Raw genomic sequence first — 20,434 nt, forward strand, 5'->3', positions numbered from 1 at the left:
CTTTCAAACCATGGTGCCCTCATTTTAGAGTTCTAGAACTTGTGCTACTTACTAAATTTTTGGTTTTAGTTTTGTCAATCTTAAAAATAAAATTGACAAATTATAAAAGCAAGATTGAGTTAATTTGAGAATGGCAGAGCAACTGCAATCCAGGACAAGGAAGCTATGGAAAACCATAGGCAGATCCTGCAAAAGAAAGGTCAAATATATTAGGTCTCAGGAGGAAGTTTGGGAGAAATGCTGTGAACAAAAGTTTTTGGAAAATAAGTATTCAACAATGTGGCAGTTTCTCATTGGCTTGTAAGGGTTCATTCGAGCATTATGGCTAGGATAGGGTGAGATCTCTCTATTTTCCCTATTTTCTTTTTTTTTTCCTAAAACAGGAGATACAATTTCCAGGAGAAAAAATGTCCTCCCTTGTCAGAATAATTCTTATCTTATTTCTTCCTGCTGGTGAAGTTGGCTGCAAGGAGTTACCTGCTGAGAGCTTCCCTTTCAGGGTTCCTGGACTCCATTTTCAGTTCCCTTGTCAGTAAGAAAGGGAAAGCTAATTTTACTCTGAAAAGCAGAGAAGAAGTGTGTAAAGAGCTTCAGCTTATTTTTAAAGGAGTGTTTATTGATGATTTGAGTTTTATTTTGAGGAGGTTCTTGAAACACAAAGAAAAGCTTTTTGTCCATCACTCTTGATATGTAACAAAGTTCTTTTTAATAATTATGTACATGCACACAACTAAATTATTATCACTTTAAAATATTTTAAGCACACAAAATCTGCCTAAAACTCTGTGGGTAAACATATTTCATTAATAATGTCCCTATTATTTCAATTAGACCAAGAACTTAATTTAGCTGCCATTTGATTTATAAAGTGTGGAAAGCTTTTAAGATCATTTGATTAAACATGAATGCATCCTTTTTACTAATATTTGTTACTATATGTAATACCATAAATATACTGCTAAATGTGTGCCTAGAATATTATGAAATGAAATAACAATGAACGTTTTCGGACATATCCATTATTCTGCATTGTGATCAGTAGTAATTTATGATTGTTCTCATTTAAATATTTTCATTATTTTGAGATACAATTTCAGCAGTGTTCAGAATTAAAAATCAATTCTTCACTTCAGATTTTAAAATGACCAAATTAATTATTTAGCGGATGTAATTTTGCTTACATAGGTTACCAAGGCATTAGAACTACTGCAATCCAGTGGTTCCCTTGTTTAATTACTTTAACATTCCTAACGGCACAGGAGGGCCTAGAGGAGCCATCCCACGTTGAAGGTCAGGACCAGCGGCGGTAAGGAGATACCCCTTGTCCAAGGTAAAGAACAGCAGCTGTGCTTTGCTGGAGCAGCCATGAAGAGATACCCCATGCCAAGGTAAGAGAAACCCAAGTAAGATGGTAGGTGTTGCAAGAGGGCATCAGAGGGCAGACACACTGAAACCATACTCACAGAAAACTAGTCAATCTAATCACACTAGGACCACAGCCTTGTCTAACTCAATGAAACCAAGCCATGCCTGCAGGGCAACCCAAGATGGGTGGATCATGGTGGAGAGGCCTGACAGAATGTGGTCCACTGGAGAAGGGAATGGCAAGCCACTTCAGTATTCTTGCCTTGAGAACCACATGAACAGTAGGAAAAGGCAAAATGATAGGATACCAAAAGAGGAACTCCCCAGGTCATTAGGTGTCCAATATGCTACTGGAGATCAGTGGAGAAATAATTCCAGAAAGAATGAAGGGATGGAGCCAAAGCAAAAACAATACCCAGCGGTGGATGTGACTGGTGATGGAAGCAAGATCCGATGCTGTAAAGAGCAATATCGTATAGGAACCTGGAATGTCAGGTCCATGAATCAAGGCAAATTGGAAGTGGTCAAACAAGAGATGGCAAGGGTGAATGTCGACATGCTAGGAATCAGCAAACTAAAATGGACTGGAATGGGTGAATTAAACTCAGATGACCATTATATCTACTACTGCAAGCAGGAATCCCTTAGAAGAAATGGAGTAGCTATCATGGTCAACAAAAGAGTCTGGAATGCAGTACTTGGATGCAATCTCAAAAACGACAGAATGATCTCTGTTCATCTCCAAGCCAAACCATTCAATATCAGAGTTATCCAAGTCTATGCCCCAATCAGTAACGCTGAAGAAACTGAAGTTGAACGGTTTTATGAAGGCCTACAAGATCTTTTAGAACTAACACCCCAAAAGATGTCCTTTTCTTTATAGGGGACTGAAATGCAAAAGTAGGAAGTCAAGAAACACCTGGAGTGACAGGCAAATTTGGCCTTGGAATGCAGAATAAAGCAGGGCAAAGACTAATAGAGTTTGCCAAGAAAATGCAGTGGTCATAGCAAACACCCTCTTCCAACAACATAAGAGAAGACTCTACACATGGACATCACCAGATGGTCAACACCGAAATCAGACTGATTATATTCTTTGCAGCCAAAGATGGAGAAGCTCTATGCAGTCAACAAAAACAAGACCAGGAGCTGACTGTGGCTCAGATCATGAACTCCTTATTGCCAAATTCAGACTTAAATTGAAGAAAGTAGACCATTGAAGGTATGATCTAAATCAAATCCCCTATGATTATACAGTGGAAGTGAGAAATAGATTTAAGGGACCAGATCTGATAGATAGAGTGCCTGATGAACTATGGAATGAGGTTCATGACATTATACAGGAGACAGGGATGAAGACCATCCCCATGGAAAAGAAATGCAAAAAAGCAAAACAGCTGTCTGGGGAGGCCTTACAAATAGCTGTGAAAAGAAGAGAGGTGAAAAGCAAAGGAGAAAAGGAAAGATATGAGCATTGAATGCAGAGTTCCAAAGAATAGCAAGAAGAGATAAGAAAGCCTTCTTCAGCGATCAATGCAAAGAAATAGAGGAAAACAATAGAATGGGAAAGACTAGAGATCTCTTCAAGAAAATCAGAGATACCAAGGGAACATTTCATGCAAAGATGGGCTCCATAAAGGACAGAAATGGTCTGGACCTAACAGAAGCAGAAGATATTAAGAAGAGGTGGCAAGAATACACGGAAGAACTATACAAAAAAGATCTTCATGACCCAGATAATCATGATGATGTGATCAATAATCTAGAGCCAGACATCTTGGAATGTAAAGTCAAGTGGGACTTAGAAAGCATCACTATGAACAAAGCTAGTGGAGGTGATGGAATTCCGGTTGAGCTCTTTCAAATCCTGAAAGATGATGCTGTGAAAGTGCTGCATTCAATATGCCAGCAAAGTTGGAAAACTCAGCAGTGGCCACAGGACTAGAAAAGGTCAGTTTTCATCCCAATCCCAAAGAAAGGCAATGCAAAAGAATGCTCAAACTACCACACAATTGCACTCATCCCACATGCTAGTAAAGTAATGCTCAAAATTCTCCAAGCCAGGCTTCAGCAATATGTGAACCGTGAACTCCCTGATGTTCAAGCTGGTTTTAGAAAAGGCAGAGGAACCAGAGATCAAATTGCCAACATCCGCTGGATCATGGAAAAAGCAAGAGAGTTCCAGAAAAACATCTATTTCTGCTTTATTGACTATGCCCAAGCCTTCGACTGTGTGGATCACAAGAAACTGTGGAAAATTCTGAAAGAGATGGGAATACCAGACCACCTGACCTGCCTCTTGAGAAATCTGTATGCAGGCCAGGAAGCAACAGTTAGAACGACATGGAACAACAGACTGGTTCCAAATAGGAAAAGGAGTACGTCAAGGCTATATATTGTCACCCTGCTTATTTAACGTCTATGCAGAGTACATCATGAGAAACGCTGGACTGGAAGAAACACAAGCTGGAATCAAGATTGTTGGGAGAAATATCAATAACCTCAGATATGCAGATGACACCACCCTTATGGCAGAAAGTGAAGAGGAGCTAAAAAGCCTTTTGATGAAAGTGAAAGAGGAGAGCGAAAAAGTTGGCTTAAAGCTCAACATTCAGGAAACGAAGATCATGGCATCCGGTCCCATCACTTCATGGGAAATAGATGGAGAAACAGTGGAAACAGTGTCAGACTTTATTTTGGGGGGCTCCAAGATCACTGCAGATGGTGAGTGCAACCATGACATTAAAAGACGCTTACTCCTTGGAAGAAAAGTTTTGACCAACCTAGATAGCATATTCAAAAGCAGAGACATTACTTTGCCGACTAAGGTCCGTCTATTCAAGGCTATGGTTTTTCCTGCGGTCATATTTGCATGTTAGAGTTGGACTGTGAAGAAGGCTGAGTGCCGAAGAATTGATGCATTTGAACTGTGGTGTTGGAGAAGTCTCTTGAGGGTCCCTTGGACTGCAAGGAGATCCAACCAGTCCATTCTGAAGGAGATCAACCCTGGGATTTCTTTGGAAGGAATGATGCTAAAGCTGAAGCTCCAGTAATTTGGACACCTCATGCAAAGAGTTGACTCATTGGAAAAGACCCTGATGCTGGGAGAGATTGGGGGCAGGAGCAGAAGGGGACGACCCAGGATGAGATGGCTGGATGGCAACGGACTTGATGGACGTGAGTCTGCGTGAACTCCAGGAGATGGTGATGGACAGGGAGGCCTGGCATGCTGGGATTCATGGGGTCGCAAAGAGTTGGACACGACTGAGAGACTGAATTGAACTGAATTTTTTTCCTAAAAGTTTGAGCCTCATATTTGTATTAAGCCAAAAGATATCTTTGTCCAGTTTTCTAGGTCTATGTTCTGAGAACATCTTGCAAAAAAAATCTATCTTAAGTATTTGTAAATCTGATTTGTTTATTCATTGTAGTGGCAGCACCTAGTAAATTTGAGAAGAGAAAATAGTAATTAATGTGGCAGAGTAAAGACTATTTAAACTGAAAATGAGCACAATCCTTTAGTTGTGTAGACAAGTAAACCTTTCAGAGAAAAAATTGTAGCTCCTAGGTGTTGGTGCAAGAAAATAAGGTGATATAAGCTAGTACTGCAATTCATTACCAGCATTGTCTATGCATAGTTGGAACAACCAGTTGGAAAGTGAAAATCATGGTCAGTCAACCAATTGTTTTGTCTACTTTATAGAGATAAGAAAATGGTGGGTTGAAGGTTGTTTTTTCCATTGCTCAATTAATTCAAATTTCAAATATATTCATAGATACCTTGTTCCATGGGGCACAGGATCAGAAAAACCGCTATAGCAGTTTCAGAAGGGCAATCTCATTAAAGTCCACTAACTATGTTGTTATGGTTAATTGATTTAGCAACAAGCAGATTATCTTAAGTCTCAGGAGAAATACTTTTACAACTAAACAAGAAAGATTTCCTATGAAAGATATATCCTTACCTTGAATTTATCAATTTTTTAAAACCTTTTATTTTATATTGGAATGTAGCTGGCTAAACATGTGATAGTTTCAGGTAAACAGCCAAGAAACTCAGCCGTACATATGAATGCATCCATTTTCCACTAAACTCCCTTATGATCAAAGCTGCCTCATAACATTGAACAGAATTTCCCTAAGTATTTCTCCCCCATCTTCATTTGACACCAGGGACAACCTTAAGTTTGTCCTTTAGGTCTGTGAGTCTGTTTCTGTTTCATAAATGAGTTCATTTGATTTTTAGATTATGCATATAAGAGATGATATATAAAGGATGCCATATGATATTTGTCCTTCTCTGACTTAATTCATTCAGCATGACAACTTCAAGGTCCATTCATACTGCTGCAAAAGGCTTTATTTCATCTTATAATGGCTGAGTAATATTCCATTATATATATGTAGCCATCTTCTTTGTCTCTTCTGTTGATGGGATAATTAGGTTACTTCCATGCCTTGGCTATTGTAAACAGTGCTGTGGTGAACATTAAGGTGCATGCATCCTTTCAGACCATGGTTTTTTGGATATATGTCCAAGAGTGGGATTACAGTGACATATGGCAGCTCTACTTTAAGTTTTTAAGGAATCTCTATACTGTTCCATAGGGACTGAATCAGTTTACACGTCCACCAACAATGTAGGACAGTTTCTTCCTCTCTACATGTATCTAGTATTTATTGTTTGTGAAATTTTTGATGACAGATATTTTGACTGGTATGAGATATCTCATTGTAGTTTTGATTTCTCTAATAATTAGTGATGTTGAACATCTTTCCATGAGCCATTTGGCCATCTATATCGTTTCTTTGGAGAAATGTCTATTTAGGTCTTAGGTCCATTTTTTATTGGGTTTTTTGTTTTGATGATATTAAGCCTCATGTGCTGTTTGTAAGCTACTGAGATCAATCTTTGTCAGTCAAATAATTTGCAAATATTTTCTCCCAAACTGTTGGTTATTTTTCACTTTGGATTTTTTTTTTTTTTTTTTTTGCTATGCAAAAGCTATTGAGTATAAGAAGAGCCAAGTTCCCCTTCATGGGTCATAGAACTGTTATGTCAAAGGGTCTTGCATAACTCAATGAAGCTATGAGCCATACCATGCAGGGCCACCCAAGATGGACGAGTCATACAGAAGTGTTCTGGAAAAACATGGTCTAGTGGAGGAGGAAATGACAAACCACTCCGGTATTCTTGCTGCAAGAACCCCATGAACAGTATGAAAAGGTAAAAAGATATACACTAGAAGATGAGCTCCCCAAGCTGGAAGGTGTCCAATATGTTACTGAGAAGGAGTGGAGGGCTCCTGAAAGACTAATAGCCCCAGAAAGAAGGAAGGAGCTGGGCCAAAGCAGAAATGACACTCAGCTGTGGATGTGTCTGGTGGTGAAAGTAGAGTTGGATGCTGTAAAGAACAGTACTGCATAGGAACCTGGAATGGTAGGTTGGCGAATCAAGGTAAATTGGATGTGGTCAAACAGGAGATGGCAAGAGTGAACATTGACATCTTAGGAATCAATGAATTAAAATGAATGGGAATGGGCAAATTTAAGGCATATGACCAATATATATACTACTGTGGGCAGGAATCCATTGAAGGAATGGAGTAGCCCTCAGAGCCAACGGAAGAGTCTGAAGTGCAGTACTTGTGTGCGACCTAAAAAAGTCAGAATGATTTCAATTCATTTCCAAGGAAAACAATTCAACAGCACAGTAATCCAAGTCTATGCCTTAAACACTAATCCTGAAGAAGCTGAAGTTGAACGGTTCTATGAAGTCCTATAACCCTTCCTAGAATTAACATCATAAAAAAAATCTTTTTCATAAAAAGGGGTTGAAATGCAAAAGCAGCAAGTCAAGAAATACCTAGAGTGACAGGCAGCTTTGGCCTTGGAATATGGAATGAAGCAGGGCAAGGCTAACAGTTTTGTCAAAAGAACATACTGGTCATAGCAAATACCCTCTTCCAAAAACACAAGAGAGGACTCTACACATCACCAGATAATCAATACCAAAATCAAATTGATTATATTTACTGCAGCCTATGATGGTCAGCGAAAACCAGACCTGGAGCTGACTGTGGCTCAGACCATGAGCTCCTTATTGCAAAATTTAGGTTTAACTTGAAAAAAGTAGGGAAAGCCAGTAGGCCATTCAGGCATTGCCTAAATCAATCCTCTTGTAATTATACAATGTTGGTGATGAATAGATTCACAGGATTAGATCTGGTAGACAGAATGCCTGAAGAACTATGGACAGAGGTTCATGACATTGTACAAGAGGCAGTGACTGAAATCATTTCAAAGGAAAAGAAATGCAAGAAGGCAGTGATTGACTGAGGGGGTCTTACAAATAGCTGAGAAAAGAAGAGAAGTGAAAGGCAAAGGAGAAAAGGAAAGATATACCAAACTGAGTTCCAGAGAAAAGCAGAGTTCCAGAGAAAAGCAAGGAGAGATAAGAAAGACTTTTTACGTTAACAATGCAAAGTAATAGGAGAAAGCAATAGAATGGGAAAGGCTAGAGAACGCTTCAAGAAAATTGGAGATATCAAGGGAACATTTCATGCAAGGATGGACACAATAAAGGACAGAAATGTCAAGGATCTGACAGAAGCAAAAGAGATTAAGATGATAAGGCAAGAATACACAGAAGAACTATGCAAAAAAAGGCGTTAATGACTCAGATTGCCAAGATGATGTGGTCACTCACCTAGAGCCAAACACTGTGGAGTATGAAGTCAAGTGGTCATTAGGGCGCATTACTACATAGATAGTGAAGGTAATAGAATTCCAGCTGTGCTAATTGCAATCCTAAAAGATGATGCTATTGAAGTGTTGGAATCAATATGTCAGCAAATTTCCTAAACTCCACAGTGGCTATGAACTGAAAAAGGTCAGTTTTCATTCCAATCCCCCCCAACAAAAAGGCAGTGTTAAAAGAATTTCAAACTACCAGACAATTGTGCTCATTTCCCACGCTAGTAAGGTTATGCTGAAAATTCTTCAAGCTGGGCTTCAGAAGTACTTGAATTGAGAATTGCAGGTGTACAAACTGGGTTTAGAAAAGGCAGAGGAACCAGAGATCAAATTGCCAACATTCGGTGGATCATAGGGAATGTAAGAGAATTCCAGAAAAACATCTACTTCTGCTTCATTGATTATGCTAAAGCCTTTGACTGTGTGGATCACAGCAAACTGGAAAATTCTAAAGAGATGGGAACTCCAACCACCTTACCTGTCTCCTGAGAAAGCTGCATGCAGGCCAAGAATCAACAGTTACAACTAGCCATGAACCAACTAACTGGTCAAAACTGAAATGAGGACAATAGGGCTGTATATTGTCACCCTGCTTATTTAACTTATATCCATAGTATGTCATGGAGAATGCTGCATGGGATGAGTTACAAGATGGAATAAAAATTGCCAGGAGAGACATCAGCAATCTCAAATATGCAGATGATACAAGTCTAATGGCAGAAAGTGAATAAAAACTAAAGAACCTCTTGATGAGGGTGAAAGAGCAGAGTGAAAAAGTGTGCTTAAAATTCAGCATTACTAAAACTAGCATCATGGCATCTGGTCCCATCACTTCATGGCAAATGCAAGGGGAATATTTGAAGCAGTGACAGATTTTATTTTCCTGGACTGCAAAATCATTGCATCCAATGACTGCAGCCATGAAATTTCCTATAGGAAATCAATCCTGAATACTCTTTGGAAAGACTGATGCTGAAGCTGATGCTCCAATGCTTTGGCTACCTGATGTGAGAACTGACTCACTGGGAAAGGCCTTGATTCTAGGAAAGATTGAAAGAAAAAGGAAAATGGGGTAGCAGAGGACGAAATGGTTCAATAGCTTCATGGACTCAGTGGACATGAATTTGAAGAAACTCCAGGAGACAGTGAAGGACAGAGGAATGTGGCATACTGCAGTCCATGGGGCCACCAAATGTAGGACATGACTTAGTGACTGAGTAACCACACCAACAAAGATCCAATGTGTTTATTTTTATTTCCATTATTCTGAGAGATGGATCAAAAAAATACAGAGCTGCAATTTGTGCAGAGAGTTCTGTCTATGGCTTCCTCTAGGAGTTTTATTTGTTGGGTCTTACATTTAGGTCTTCAATCCATTTTGATCTTATATTTTTGTGTGGTGTTAAATAATGATTTAATTTCATTTTTAACATGCAGTTATCCAGTTTTCCTAGCACCATTTTTGAAGAGGTCATCTTTCCAATATTGTACATTCTTGTCTCCTTTGTCATAGATTAATTGACCTTAGGTACATGCATTTATTTCCAGGTTTTCATTCCTGCTCCATTGATCTTTTTATTTTTGTTCCAGTACAGTACTGTTTTCATGACTGTATCTTTGTAGTATAGTCTGAAGTCTGGAAGCCTGATTCCTCCATCTCCAGTTTTCTTTGTCAAGTTTGCTTTGGCTCTCTTGGGTCTTTTGTGTCTTTGCATAAATTTTAAGATTTTTATTTCAGCTCTGTGAAAAAAGCCATTGGTAGTTTGATAGGAATTGTATTGAATCTGTTGATTACCTCTGATAGTATAGTCATTTTGATAATACTGATTTTTCCAATCCCTGAACATGGTATATCTTTCTGTTTGTGTCTTCTTCTATTTCTTTAATCAGGGTTTTGTAGTTTTCAGAGTCCAGGTCTTTTGTCTCCTAGCATGTGTGTGTACTTAGTCGCTTCAGTCATGTCAGACTCTTTGTGACCCTATGTACTGTAGCCTGCCAGGCTCTTCAGTCCATGGGATTCTTTAGACAAGAATACTGGAGTGGGTAGCCATGCTCTCCTCCAGGGGCTCCTCCCAACCCAGGGACTGAACCCACATCATTTGCACTGCAGGCAGATTCATTGCCTACTGAGCCACCAGGGAAACCCTTTGTCCTCTAGATAGGTTTATTCATAGATATTCTATTCTTTATGATGCCATGGTAAATGGAATTGTTTCTTGAATTTCTCTTTCTGATCTTTCATTATTGGTGCATACAAATACAAGAGATTTGTGTGAATTAACTTTGTAACCTGCAGCTTTACTAAATTCATTTATGAGCTCTGATAGTTTTCTGATAGTGTCTAGGGATCTTCAATGTATAGTATCATGTCATCTTCAAAAAGTGAGAGCTTTACTTCTTCTTTTCCAATTTTGATTCCTTTTATTTTTTTCATTCTGTGATTGCTATGGCTAGAAGTTCCAAATCTATGTTGAATAACAGTGGTGAGAATGGACACCCTTATCTTGTTCCTGGCCTAGAGGAAGTGCTTTCACCTTTTCATAATTGGGTATGATGTTAGCTGTAGGTTTGTCATGGATGGTCTTTATTACGTTGAGATATGTTCCCTCTATAACCACTTTCAGTAGAGTTCTTATCTTAAATGGGTGTTTGATTTTGTCAAAAGATTTTTCTGCATCTACTGACATGATCATATGGTTCTTATTTTTCAGCTTATTGATATGGTGTATCACATTGGTTAATTTGTAGATACTGAAAACCCCCTGTATTCCCTGGGATATATTCCACTTGATCATGGTGTATAATCATTTTGTTGAAGAGTTTTGCATCTATGTTCATCAGCAATTTTGGCCTGTAATCTTCTATTTTTTCATTTTTTTTCTTCTGGTTTTAGTAGCAAAGTAATGATGGCCTCATAGAATGAGTTTGGATGTTTTCCTCCCTTTGTAATTTTTTGGAATGATTTCAAAATGATGGGTGTAACTTTTCTCTAAATGTTTGGTAGAATTCTCCTGTGAAGCCATCAGGTTCTGGAGTTTTTAGTCACTTTCAGTGTTTGTGATTGGTTTGCTCTTATTTTCTGTTTATTCATTGTTCTGTCTTAGGAGACCTTACCCTTGCAAGAATGTGTCCATTTCTTTCATGCTTTCATTTTATTTGTATAGAGTTGTTCATACTAGCCTTTTACAATCCTTTGTATTTCTGCAGTGTCAGTTTAACTTCCTTTTCATTTCTAATTTTATTGATATTTACCCTCTCCTTTTTATTTCTTGATAAGTCCGGCTAAAGACTTATCAATTTTGTTTATGTTTTCAAAGAATCAGCTTTTAGCTTCATTGATCCTTACATGTGTTTTCTTTTCTCTATTTTATTTACTTCAGCTATTATCTTTATGGTTTCTTTCCTTCTAGTCACTTTAGGGTTTGTTTGTTCTTCTTATCTTATTTTGGGGGAAGGTTAGACTGTTTATTTGAGATTTACCTTGTTTCTTGAGGTAAGATTTTATTGCTGTAAACATCCCTGCTAGAACTGCTTTTGCTGCAACCCAAAGGTTTGGGACTTTTGTACCTTTCTTTTCCCTTGTCTTTATGTATTTTTCAATTTCTTCAATGATGCATTGATTGTTTAGTTGCATATTGTTTAGTTTCCAGGTGTTTGTGTTTTTATTATTTTTTTCTTGCAATTAATTTCTAATCTCATAATGTCATGATCAGGAAAGATGCTTGATAAGATTTCAGTTAAATTTACCAGGCTTACCTTATGGCCCAGCATGTTGTCAATCCTGGATAATACTCTGTGTGCACTTGAGGAGAATGTGCATTCTACTGTTTTGAGTGGAATGCTCTATAAAAATCACCTGAGTCCCTCTGGTCTAATGTATCCTTTAAGGTCTGTACTTTCTTATTGATTTTCTTTATGGATGATCTGTCTGTGGACAAAACTGAGCAGTTAAAGTCCCCCACTATTATGGTGTTACTGTCAATTTCCCTTTTTTTGATTTTTAGTCTATACCTTACATATTGAGGGGCTCCTATGTTGCATCTATATGTATTTACAATTGTTATATCTTTCGAGGGGGGATTGATTCCTTGATTATTGTGTTGTGTCCTTCTTTGTCTTTTATAAGAGTCTTTGTTTTAAAGTCTACATTTTCTGGTATGAGTATTACTACTCCAGCTTTCTTTTGATTTCCATTTGCATGGAGTTCCTTCTCCCATCTCCTTTCTTTCAGTTTGCATGTGTCCTTTAGGTCTGAGATAGGTCTCTTGTTTACAGAACAAGATGCAGGGTTTGTCTGTTTGTTTTGTATCCACCCAGCCAGTCCAAGCCTTTTGGTTGGTGCATTTAATCCATTTACATTTAAGGTAATTATTGATACTAGGATCCTCTTTTCTTAATTGTTTTGGGTTTATTTTTTGTATGTCTTTTTCTTCTCTTGTGGTTCCTGCCTAAAGAAGTTTCTTTTCCATTTGTTGTAAAGCTGGCTTGATGGTGCTGAATTCTGATTTTGTTTCACTGTAAAACTTTGTTTCTCTGTCGAATTTTAATGGGCGCTTTCCTAGATAGAGTATTCTTGGTTGTAGCTTCTTCCCTTTCATTCAGTTCAGTTCAGTTCAGTCGCTCAGTCGTGTCCGACTCTTCGTGACCCCATGAATCACAGCACGCCAGGCCTCCCTGTTCATCATCATCTCTCGGAGTTCACTCAGACTCACATCCATTGAGTCCGTGATACCATCCAGCCATCTCATCCTGGGTCGTCCCCTTCTCCTCCTGCCCCCAATCCCTCCCAGCATCAGAGTCTTTTCCAATGAGTCAACTCTTCGCATGAGGTGGCCAAAGTACTGGAGCTTCAGCTTTAGCACCATTCCTTCCAAAGAAATCCCAGGGCTGATCTCCTTCAGAATGGACTGGTTGGATCTCCTTGCAGTCCAAGGGACTCTCAGGAGTCTTCTCCAACACCACAGTTCAAAAGCATCAATTCTTTGGCTCTCAGCCTTCTTCACAGTCCAACTCTCACATCCATACATGACCACAGGAAAAACCATCGCCTTGACTAGACGGACCTTAGTCGGCAAAGTAATGTCTCTGCTTTTGAATATACTATCTATCATGCCACTCCCATCTGGCTTGCAGAGTTTCTCTTAAGAAATCAGCTGTCAACTTTATGGGAATTTCCTTTTATGTTATTTGCTGCTTGTCTCTTGTTGTTTTTAATATTTTATCTTTGTCTTTAATTTTTGTCAGTTTGATTACTGTGTCTTGTTTGTTCCTCCTTGGGTTTATCATGGCTGGGACTCTCTGCACTTCTTGGAGTTGGTCAACTATTTTCTTTCCCATGTTAGAGAAGTTTCTAGATATTATCTCTTCAAATATTTTATTAGGTCCTTTCTCTCTCTTCTTCTTCTTCTTCTGGGACCACTATAATGTGAATGTTGGTGTGTTTAATGTTGTTGCTGAGGTCTCATAGGCTGCCTTCATTTCTGTTCAAATTTTTCTTCTCTATTCTGTTCTGTGGCAGTGATTTCCACCGTTCTGTCTTCTAGGTCACTTATCCATTCTTCTTTCTCAGTTATTCTGCTATCGATTTCTTCTAGTATATTCTTCATCTCTGATTCTTTGTTCTTTAGTTCTTCTAGGTATTTGGGTAAACATTTTTGCATGGCTTTTGGTAAACATTTTTGCATCCTTTTCCTGAGATCCTGGATCACCTTCGCTATCATTATTCTGAATTCTTTTTCTTGAAGTTTGCCTATCTCCACTTTATTTGGCTGTTTTTCTAGGGTCTTGACTTGTCCTTTCATCTGGGACATAATCCTCTGCCTTTTAGTTTTGATTTTCTATGATTAAGGGTTTTGTTTTGGAGGTTACAGGATTGTAGTTCTTCTTGCTTCTTCTGTCTGCCCTCTGGTGGATGAGGCTATCTAAGAGGCTTGTGCAAGCCTCCTGATAGCAAGGACTGGTAGTGGGGAAAACTCGATCTTGCTCTGGTGGACAGAGTTGTGCTCAGTAGAACATCGATTCACTTGTCTTCAGCTAGGTGGGGCTGTGCTCCCTCCCTGTTAGTTTTTTGGCATGAGGTGCCCAGTCCTGGAGTCTACAGACTGTATGGTAGGGTTAATGGCATTGTTCAGGGGCTCTTGACAATGGGTACATCCTTGATCTTTTGTTGACAGTGCCCTTTTCCCTGTGGTGAACCACTTCTGGCCCATACTTCTACAGGAGACCCTCCAGCACCACCAGGTAAGTCTCGTTCATTCTCCTGTGGGGATGCTATTCCTTTCCCCTGGGTCCTGGTGCACATGAAATTTTATGTGTGCCCTCCAAGAGTGAAGTCTTTGTTTTCCCCAGTCCTGTGGAAGTCCTTTGATCAAATGCTGCTGACATTCCAAGTCTGATTCCCTGGGGATTCCTCATTCCTTTGCCAGACCCCCCAGCTGGGAAGTCGGACTTGGGGTTCAGAACCTTCACAACAGTGGGAGAATTTATTTGGTATTATTGTTCTGCAGTTTGTGGGTCGCCCACCCTTTATTGAGACTGTGCCCCTCATACCATCTCATTGTAGTTGCTCCTTTGTCTTTAGATGGGGGTGTCTTTTTTTGGTGGGTTCCAGTGTCCTTCTGTCAGTGATTGTTCAGCGGCTAGTTGCAATTTCAGTGCTGTTTCAGGAGGAGGAGAGCACATGTCCTTCTACTCCGCTCTCTTGAACCAATTTCCTTAAAGTGATGTTCCAGACTTGATATAAACTTGAGTCTCCAAGTTCCAGTCAGTCATTTATACAATCAGCCTCTTTCCTCTTGTTTTTGTCTTGGTTACTCTTTCTGTGTTCATTTCAGTCATCCCTTATTCCTTCATGAGGTCAGAGAAGACTCAGGCACAATCTTAACCCGTGCGGATTTTCTGAAGTCACATCTCAAGGAAATTCTTCTTCAATGCCAGTCTTCAGAGACACAAGAAAAACAACCACCCCGATCTCAGGTTTACCAATTTTTAAAGCAAGTAATTCTTCTTCCCACATGGCATAGAATTAAAATATGGAAGGCAAATTAGAAGATATAAACTGAGTTCATAAATAAAACAGAATTTCTGTTCAACTGAGCTCATTAAAAAGAAGGAGAAATCTATACTTTCAAATAATCTCTTCCGTTACTTACTCCCTCTTTCAACTCCAGTGACTTTTCATTTCTTGCTACCCTCACTTAACTGACTTATTAAGAAGAATACTTTCTTGTAGAACCCCTTAAATTTGGAGACATCAGAAAGAACCACTTGCAAGGCTTAAAAATTCTGACTAGATTTGTGTTTTTTCTTGAATAATCATGAAAACTTTGCATTCTGTAAAGACTCATATTTGTCCAAAAGAAATGATTTTCTGGGGGACTGGAGGTGGGAACCAAGGGAACCTGTGAAAGAAATTCCTATTTTTCTATACAAATTAAATTCTTCTCCTCCATAATGGCAGAAGTGACCCTGTAACTTCCTAGTCAAAAACTGTATTTCTCAGAATGCCTTGTAGGTAGTCTTGGCTTTGTTATTAAATTTTGGTCAATGATGTCTGTAAGAGTAAATAAAATGCCTTCTCAGTTAAGATCTTAAAGGTATACATCTTCCTTTTTTTCTGTTTTCCTCATGCTATTTCCTGAGATGCGGATATACTGTTGAGCCAGCTTATACCATGTGGGCAAGGATGATCCTCTAGGAAAGATGAAACAACAATCTGAAAAGATCCTATGTCTCTGGGTGCTCTTGTAAAGTAGATCTGCTTAGTAGCTAAGGACAGCCTGTATCCAGATTGCTACCAAGAAAGAAATAAAATTCTGTCTTATGTAAGTATTTATGAGTCTCTGTTAAACAGCTTTGTTGAACAGCTGAAATATATTCTAGCTACCACAAAATTTGGCACCTGAGCGATGTCTTGACATATCACATCTTGAAATATGTAATATTTATTGGTTAAGTTGCCAGGAAATGGGCAGCAAAGACACAATATTCCTGGCTGAAAAGTTGGAATGCTATTAAAAAGTGCTTGATAAAATTGTTGCTTATGATATCTTGAAAGTCAAATCATATTCTGACCAGTACAATAACTCTAGAAAAATACAGTTTTTAAAAAAGTCTTGAATGCCAATATACATTTGTGTGTAGTGATACTTTTAACAAATTTTGCAAAGGGAAAATGATTTCAGGATATTGCTAATCATCTTATAAGGAGAATTTTGAATATGTACAGTAAGAATAAGGGGAACTTTACTTGCCTGAATTCAGCAATCCAATTTGGCTGAGTGGCTGGTAACTAAGAGACTTGAAAGTTAAAACAAAATACAGAAATACAAAAACTGCTTTTGTACCTTAAACTAAAACATTTGTATGAGATGGCTCTGAAGATAGAAAGAGATATACACCCAAGGACTGCTCAAACAATTCCAGTTTAAGATTTTTAGGCCAGAGCTATCTTGATGGCAGAAGTCATATGAAAAGGGCTTATATTTCCCACCTAAACTTATCTTCTAGATTGCTTTAAGATAGTATCTGTGTGTTATTAAGGAGGGATGAGAAGACAGACTAGTGAATAAAAACAATAAAGTCTTTCGTTAAAAAAAAACAAACACAATATCTTTGGTAATTAAAAGTAAATATACTATTATAGGGAGAAGGCAATGGCAACCCACTCCAGTAGTCTTGCCGGGAAAATCCCATGGACGGAGGAGCCTGGTGGGCTACAGTCCATGGGGTCACTAGGAGTCAGACACTACTGAGTGACTTCACTTTCACTTTTCACTTTCATGCATTGGAGAAGGAAATGTCAACCAACTCTAGTGTTCTTGCCTGGAGAATCCCAGGGATGGCGGAGCCTGGTGGGCTGCTGTCTCTGGGGTCACACAGAGTCAGACACGACTGAAGTGACTTAGCAGCAGCAGCATATATTATAGAAATCTGTTAAGTTTCCAGAAGACTCTATCAATAAACAAATGTCAAACCTGCATGAAAAAGCATGTGACCTAAGTAATGTCTGTGCCCTCAGAAGTGTGGTAGCAGGAATGGAGATGTGAAAGCTGCGCTGTTGCCAAGAAGGGCCAATTCTCCATTGTTTACTTTGGATGCGGCCACTGAAGATAATGAAGAAGAATGTTTCAGGGGAAAATTTTAGGATGAATGAAGAACAGTGTGTAAGACTGTACCTCCAAGAGAACAAGACCCAGAGTTGTGGGATGGAATAAAAAAAGAATTTACTTCACTGCCAAGTTGGGGACATAGTTGCAACTTCCATCCAGTGGGGTTTGATAATTATAATGGACATGAGGCTGATGTATATTTCTTATTTCTTTTTTTTTCTGAATATAATTGACATTATCTTTTTATGACTCCACAGTTTTATGCAAGTCATTTGTGTGTGTCAAGTGGAGAAGAGATTTGCAAAACTTGCTATTTTAATTTAGGAGTCACCAGAACCCCAAAAGGCTATCTGGACCTCATAGAGGTCATCAAGATCCCATAGTCAGTGCTGAAATCATTAACTTCCTGGACATGTGCAACTGTATCTTTTAGAGAAGAGGTGAGTGTTGTCTATATGTACGATGAAATGTGCCTAGAGATACTTACTTAAGTAAGTATCCACAGGGCAGACATTAGAAAGACTATTAGTTCCTCAATACCCAATTACTCTTCCATGGTATCACTTCTTATAAAATCAAATTATTTTTTCAGTCAAAGACTACCTTCCCCAGGTTCCCTTGAAATTATGCCTGCTGTTTCACAGAGCACGAAGGAGTGATGTGTGTTACTTTTAGGTTTCATGGCGCATGGCTTCCTTCCTTCCCCGATTCCTTCATCTAGATTTCTGAACCATGAAGTTGGTGATGAGTTGACTGGATTCATGTGGACAAAGACACTACCTTGGGGCATGAAATAGAATTCATATCTTATGACAAGACAAGACAGATTTTACCATAAAAATTCTTCTCTGCCTTTTGGTCTCCTCTTTCCCCTCACTGTGCATTGTGGATTTGTATCATGCATTGACCAAATCTCCCCCATTGGCAGGAACACCTCTTCAGCCATAAAGAGCAACATTCGCTTAGCATCCACGAGACAACTCTTTAAACAACTCTTCTTGATCTTATACGAGGTCACATGACCCACCAGAATGACGCTTAGATTTTTATTATGTAAACTGTCAATGATATACTTTTTGATACATTTAAGACAAATGGAGTCCTCTCTCAAAAATCTTATATGACTGTGCCTTGATTTCTAACAACAATTCTCAGAGTTTTCTGAGATGCTCTTTCTGGGTTATAATCCTCAAATTTGGCTCAGGCAAAAATTTCCAATTCTTTCTTAGATCAACTGATTAATTTTGTTGTAAACAAGGGATATTGAAGCTACAAGCTAGAACTCTCTGAGTTACTAGCCATATGAGACTTGGTCCATCATTTGGTCTCCTAAAGGAAATAAGCCACTATATCATGCCAGATTAAATGATTTTAATTTGGCAGTGCACTACGAAATACCACAAAAGGATTTCAAGTGTGCAAGATATTGATCTCAACCCTTGGGGAGATGGGGTAGAACCTGAAGCTGCTAGAATCATTAGGCCACTCACCATCTTCTGCAAAATCTCTTTTGTTTAAACCTATTCTAAGTACGAAATGACATTAGAAACACTAGGAAATTCTGCCCTAAACAATACAGAATCTTACTGTTTTAGGTCATGAATAGCCTGCTTCACTGAAATCTGGAAAATGTCCCACAGTATAACCTAAGAAATACTACACAGAAGTAACTAGGCTATGCAATTAATGGCAAGTAGAATTGCCTTTTATAATGACTGGACATGGCCTCTCATCCCTAAGCCCTCAGGCTGAGAAGGTGGAGAGGCAGTTTGCAGCTCTAGCCTCCATTCACCTGGTATCCTCTTCGATTCTCTTAGGTTACTGGAAGGATCCAGCAGGAGTGAGCCTAAGCAGGAAGCAGAAAGCCCCAGGGATCCGCACACACTGACTCCATTACATGTGCTTAGGTGCTAGTGTTGTCATCCCAACTTCCTAGCCTGAGTAATAAATCCCCATGTGAAAGTAATCCCAGCAAGTTCCAGGTTGTCGTTTTTGTCTGTCCTTCAACGTGAATACCCGTCTGGTGGTCTGGCCTAGAATTCCTATTATTATTTAGAACAATTCCATCATATGGGCTTAATGTAAGAAATAAGCCCGGAGGGCAAAGTAGATCATGCTATTAACAAGACTTGTAGATAAGCAATCTATGGCAAAATGATTTAATATAACGCCTTGGGCCAAGAGCATGAGAAAATTTCTAGTTGCCTCTTGAATTTATACAAGATCAGAGATTCTTGGAGTCAGTCATAAACAAAACCGATTTAATGACCCCTTGTTTGGAACAGTAAACCATTCACAGATGTTAAGAAATATACTGAAAATGGGTTGGCAAACAGGATGAAGAGGCCCCAGAGCCTCCACCCATCCACTGATCTTCTCAAGGGAATGAAAACTTAAAATGTTACTTTCTGACCACCCTGGACTTGCTAAGTCTCAGAGGTTTCTATGCATCTATGACTAACAGTTTCTCTACTGTCTGGAATTTAAATGTGAAACAATGTGAAGAGGACCACACCTTCCCTCCAGGCCCTTACTAACCATGAGAGAAAAAAAAAAAAAATCAGTTTTCCTTCCAGTTGAGCGACTGAGAAATAGAATATGGAAATAACTTATCTTGTGACATTAAGTAATGTTATAAAACATGGAGACAGGAAGCTCCTTTGTGGGAACTGTCCATCTGACCCTAACACTTGTCTTCTCTTCTATGTATCGTGACTTTGGCTCTCTCTGTAGGCGTACTATGCAGGAAAAATCAAACATAGGCTGACCATTGACCTAATCTGTGTATGACCTAGGTTCGAAGGCTTGAAGGAAAAAATATAAAGTAAGTGAACTATTTACCTATAAAAATTTAAAAAGCAACACCTTGGCTTAGAGAAACCAGTTCTTTGCCTAATCAACTCCTGTTATTCAAATTTCAACATAAACTTAACTTCCTCAGGGAGGTCTTCATCTTTGAAAGTGAAAGTCCCTCAGCCTTGTCTAATTCTTCGTGACCCCGTGACTGCATAGGTCAGAATACTGGAGTGGGTAGTGTTTCCCTTCTCCAGGGGATCTTCCCAACCCAGGGATTGAACCCAGGTCTCCAGCACTGCAGGCAGATTCTTTACCAGCTGAGCCACAAGGGAAGTCCAAGAATACTGGAGTGGGTAGCCTATCCCTTCTTCAGGGGATCTCCCTGATCCAGTAATTGAACCAGGGTT

This window comes from Capricornis sumatraensis, chromosome 11 (assembly GCF_032405125.1).
Source record: "Capricornis sumatraensis isolate serow.1 chromosome 11, serow.2, whole genome shotgun sequence".
NCBI lineage: Eukaryota > Metazoa > Chordata > Mammalia > Artiodactyla > Bovidae > Capricornis > Capricornis sumatraensis.